Source organism: Nothobranchius furzeri, chromosome 3 (assembly GCF_043380555.1).
Source record: "Nothobranchius furzeri strain GRZ-AD chromosome 3, NfurGRZ-RIMD1, whole genome shotgun sequence".
Classification (NCBI taxonomy): Eukaryota; Metazoa; Chordata; class Actinopteri; order Cyprinodontiformes; family Nothobranchiidae; genus Nothobranchius; species Nothobranchius furzeri.
Window position 1 is genome coordinate 78208626 of NC_091743.1, and position 6066 is coordinate 78214691.

The window sequence follows — 6066 nt, forward strand, 5'->3', positions numbered from 1 at the left end:
GTCAGGCTAGGATCTGGGTCCCTGACCACATCAGTGTAAGCTGGTAAACACCGTCTGACTGAAGAATGGAACAATTGAGCATCCCAGAAACATCCCAAAGGATCACTCTGGTCCCAGACCAAACGCTGAAACAGGAAATCACAGAAGCTCAGTTCCAGTTTGAAAACCACAGCAGGACCTGGGTTCTTCTGCAGATACGGAGTCCAGTTGTCAGGTTTCCGTCCTTCACGCTGCGCCTGAACCAGATTCTTGCATTAGGAACTGAGACCAACTCAAACCAGGGCTGTGTGTGAGGATGTTGTTTTGAGATGCTCCAGCAGCATTTCCTCCTCCATTTATATCTTCAGGATGCAGAATGTTTCCTGTGTGTGTGTTGAATTGTTTCACTCCCTGTAGTTGCACAGTCCATTCAGACACGGGTGTAAACACTCCAATCTGGATTTGGATCTAGATGTTTGATCCTGGAAGCTTTGGATTTCTTACCTACACGTCTGAATGCAACTCAACCAAATATGTGAACCCTCACATTTAATAAATCTAAGCTACTTTACTATTAGAAACTCATTTTACTTTAGTAAACATGGATGTTTAGCTCCAAACTATTCAAATGCTTTCGCTCAATGAGGGAAATGATCTTAAAAAGTCAATTCTGAATACCAGGTTTAACAGTCAAAGCTGAGCCGAAGCTCTGAACACCTCAACAGGCAACAAGCTTCCACAGGTCTAGGATGAACTGTGTGCTTATCCTCCATCAGCAGCAAGCCGAACACAGCACAGCCTGCTGCCACCTACACACGTTTAACACATCAGGTTAAGATATCACATTTTTTATTTAAATTTGTTCTTTCTGACTGTTGTGCCAACACAATGAAGGAAGCAAGCTTGGAGATAAAATTACAATCTTTATTTTCCAAATTTTAAGTATTAAAATACCCCCAATGGTTGACTCCTGGCAGCAGCTACAGCAAGAGGACGTGACCCCAAACACCCCTAACAGGTTAGTCTGCCTCTACAGGTGTTCCCAGCCCTAACAGCATCCAAGGGGAGGCAGCCTAACCAGAGCAAACCAAATGAGTCCAACAAGGACAGCAGGCAGCAATGTAATGATAAAATATCAAATTACAGCCACAGACTATACGATTTATCAACAGGCATTTAATCTGTACAACCCTAAACCATTGTACCTATAAATGCCTCAGGTACACCAACAGTCAACCATGGGTGCTTCTCAATGCCAAGGAACCTTGCCTTGATGTCTTGGCCCCGCCCCGGTTGCCTAGGACATTCGTCATCAGGAGCCGCCAAGATGTGTTCCAATCGGTTCCAATGTTCATGTTCTACCGAGGCGTGTGCTCTCCGTTTGTTAGCCGTTTAGCTAGCTGAGCAAGGGCACATGGGAGGTGACTTGGGGTGTTTCTCAATGTCAAGGCGCCTTGCCTTGCAAGGCGATGTCTTGCGAGGCCAGGCGCCTTGCTTACAAGGACACTGTCCTTCCTTAGTCAAAGAAAAGGTTAAATGGAACAGACTTGCATCACGTGACCGTGGCTTCCACGGCGGTCACGTAACGTCACGTGACACGGGAAATAACGTTATATTTTATATGTATTAGTTTCAATATAAATATATAACGAGACTTTTACTTTTTAAATTGTGTATATGTTTATTAAATGAAAAATATAAGCGAGTTACTACACGCTAGCCATCGAAGCTGCAACTACTAAGCAACTGACCAACAATAGATAGCTTCTTTGGATTAAAAAAAAAACATTTTAAATTAGCTGACTTACTTTTAAACTTGAAAATTGTCCCCGAAGTAGCTGCCGGCTTCTGATCCACTGTCTTTTTGAAAATACCCAGTGTATTGTTGGTAATTTTGACCAAGGCTAGGCTACAAGACACCACCCGTGTATCCTTGCTCAGCTAGTTAAACCGCTAACAAACGGAGAACACACGCCTCGGTAGAACATGAACATTGGAACCGATTGGAACACGTCTTGACAGCTCCTGATGACGTAGCTCCTAGGCAACTGGGGTGGGGCCAAGACATCAAGGCAAGGTTCCTTGCCATTGAGAAACACCCTTGTAGCCTTTTGCACCCTTGTAGCGTTTCCCCTATATAGACACAGGAATGGCGCTGTGCCATGGCAACGAAATGTAATGTAACCCCCCCCCCACACACACACACACACACACTCCCACGTACAACGCATGGTAGCAAATGGGCCATTCCCATCTGTACAGGGTCGGCCCGGGCCGGGTAGCCCCAGTAGGCCCCAGCCTGGCCCGGTTGATTCCACACATCCTTGCCTTAAGCCCATGTGGGCTGATTCTACCCACCAATAAGAGGCTTGCTCTAATGGAAGGTGTGAATTTGCTGTCAGCAGTGGGTGTGTTGGCCCTGGTCGGCCTGAAGCAGACCCCCTCGAGAAGAGGGCTGAGAATGAGCCTTGGTTGGCCCGGAAAAATACCAGGCCACCCAGATATGTAAACAACCTACACTACCCGGCCCGGGCCGACACGGTACAGATGGGAATGGCCCTAAAACAGTCCGTGCTCGCACCCACATTAACCAGAATGTGATTGGTCATCAATAGTCCTGAGCGCTCCTTTAGGGCTATCCCCGTCCGGAAGTAGATGGGCATGACTTAGGCTCCCTATTAACAACCGTAAACTAGTAACAGCTGTAGTTCATATAGGTCTGACAACTGATCCCACAGCGCCCCCTTCAGTTCTGGACCGTAAGCGATGCATTTTCGTAATTTGGTATGGGTCTGACAACTGGCCCGATGCCGCCCCTTTTTGTGTGCTACAGCCAGGTGTGCTTGCCTAATGCAAGCCTCAGCTGCTGCTAACCATAGATATGTATATAAACACTAGATGGCTCGTACATGGCTTGTACACACTTCGTTTTGATTCAGAAAACAGTCAGGTTTATAAAAGTAAGAATTTATTTTACAAACAATTAAAACATGACAAGTTAACTAAGCATTTACTGTGATTGGATAGAACTAAATGGGATGTGTGAACCTATGTCTCAATGCGATGTTAGTCAGAACCTCCTTATCTAGGAGAGCTGAGTTCTGGAGATAAAAGAATTTGGATTGCGTTATGCTATGAAGGTGGTTGTTATCAAAACACATCAGACGCAATCTGTCATGTCTACATACCCACTCGACGACCCTCGTGATAGATCCGGAATGTCGAAGTCCTCGGACTTCCAGGCACCGAGGTCCGTAGAAGAAACTGCGGTCCCACTAAACCGGTCTTAGAGTTGTCTCCAGGTCTCAACAGACGGATGGAACCGCGTGTCTGGGACTCTTAAGGAGTCTCAGATTGTTCAGCAGGAACTATTTCTGTATCAGCTTTGCAGGTGCAAAAGGTTTTGACGACGTGTCAAAAGCTTTGAAGGTTAAAGAGGGTTTTGCTTCAGGTGGCCGGTCTGAAGCTTTCTCTAGAACTGAGAGATCACCTGAGAGTGATCCAGTTTTGATGTTCTCATGTTATGATTGTTGTAGCCAACCAAAGGTTGACAAGTTTGAGAAATATTACCAAGACAACTCAGAAACACACTTTCTTTGATACGGAGCCTCTGGCTGGGGTAAAAGACTATTTATGTGTCAGAGTTTAACTTTACCTTATTTTGTCCTTCTGTGAGTGCAAATGGTTATGACCTTGTCATATTAACATGCTGAAACGTATTTCAATCACTGTAATCATAACATAACATTCATTTCACACTTCAGTCATCGAGCACAGATTAATGAAGCATTTCATTCTCTTATAATTATTATAAGTAGCAATAAACAAACATTTATTTAATGATTATCTAGCTTGTAAGTTGTAGAAGTTCATATCTGATTTAGGAAAGCATTCTTTGACTTAACTGATCTGAGCTGGAGTGCTCCTTATATGGAGGCATGAAGACCTGAAAGATTGGACCCTGAGGAGAGAATGTTATTGTTGACATGTCGTTATCTGTGTTCAGCTGCAGACTCTGCCCTCCAGCTGATGGGATGAAGGCAGGCCAGTTTAAAGGGGACACATGCAGTCTTGTGTGTCCTTTTTGACCAGATGTTGAATGGTCAAACTACCTAAATACTGACCATTGCTGGACGTTACACAAACCAAGACGCTTAAAAATCACGGGCAATTTAGATACCGCAAAGTTGCATTCCTATTGCTGCTGCGTGTCACGTGACTGGGGTCTCACACAGCCCTGCTTCTTGTTTACAAAATCACTTCCTGGTTCGCAGACTGATAAAACTTGAACAAATTTAAAATTTAGCTACCTTTTGTGAAAGGAAATAAGAAAAATACTAAAGGTAACATCCGTCACAAGTTTTGTGTTACTAAATATTCAGTCCTTGTCTGTAAATTCTGTCCAGCGTTTTAGGGAACATAGTTTAGATTTTAAGGTTTCTCAGCCCTTCTGGTGGGTTTTATAGTTCACTAATACTATGCATATTCTCAAAATTTTGGAGTTTATATTTGCTCTCTTTTTGAATGCATTGTATTAAAAAACATTATGTTTTAAAGATGTACATTTTAAAAAACTACTGTTTTCACAGCAAAATTATTTTATCTGTACAGTTCTCTGCTTTGCACAAAGTAGATAGTAAAACTGAATGAAAGCATAAACATTGTTTTATTCTTTATTTTTATTATAATTACTAAAGCACTATGATTAAAATAGTATGGAAATATTCTGGATCAGCATCATGAAGCAAATTTGTGGCCAAATCATATACAGTTAGTTTTCTGGAAAAGGAATGAAATGTCCCAGTATGTGTATGCATGAGTTTTATATGCATGAAAAAATATTTCTAAATTAATTATGATTTATCATTGTACAGGCATGCCTCGTAAGGAGAGGAGGCGGAAGCAGTGACAGAAAGAGCTACGTGAGGCAGCAAAAGGCAGTGGGTCCCTCACCAGCTGGATAAAAAAAAAGTACAGGTAAGTTGAATCACAGCAACAAGTGTAGAAACAATAATATACACAACTGCAATGTTTTGATGCCAGAAAATGTTTGTTGTTAGCCTCTTGATCATGGATTAGGTGCAAGACCTGTTAAATGTGAATAACTACATAATTCATTCATACAATAATAGCTAATGTTGCCTTGTTCTCAGATGGACAGCAGGTGGAGAGTGATAGATCACATGAGGAGATTGAAGACACACACAACTCTTTCTGTTTATATTTCTGTCACATTCTTATCTCTGACATAAACTCCTCTATTATCCACTAATGTTTAGATTTCCATTTATTCACCACAGGTGTTGTCTCAGATATTTCTGTCTTACAGTTCTAAGAGTTTTCACCAATTTTGCCATTTTTTTATTATCTTACATTAATTTTGTAATTGACTAACATTTCTCCTCTGTTTGTTTTACTGCCTACAGTCTGAGATCAACATAGCCTTGCCCTCCAGCATCAGCAGCAAGAGTAGCAACCCTGCAACAGCTACATTGTACCCCATCATCAGGTAAAATAGGACAGCAATAAATCAGGAGGTGGAGCAGGTTGTCCAGTAATAAGAAGGTTGCAGGTTTGATCCTGACTTTAATCAGATATTGATGCTGTTGTGTCCTTGGGCAAGACACCTAACCTGCTTTGCCTGCTTGTGGTGGTCGGAGGGACTGGTGGCGCCTGTGCTCAGCAGCTTCACCTCTGTCAGTACGCTCCAGCGCAGCTATGGCTACATCATAGCTCATCACCATCAATGTGTTAATGTGTGTGTGTGTGTGTGTGTGTGTGTGTGTGTGTGTGTGTGTGTGTGTGTGTGTGTGTGTGTGTGTGTGTGTGTGTGTGTGTGTGTGTGTGTGTGTGTGTGTGTGTGTGTGTGTGTGTGTGTGTGTGTGTGTGTGTGTGTGTGTGTGATTGTGTTGTAATGTGCCTTGGGGGGTTGTAGAACCCCAAGAAGGCATTATACAAATACAGACCATTTACCAAAACAAGTTACTTTTGCTTTACATTGTCCTTATGTGGTAAGGGTGTATATAATGATTTGCTTCCATTTTAAATTTCTAATAAATATGATTTGTTATTCAGCCCGGTATACTG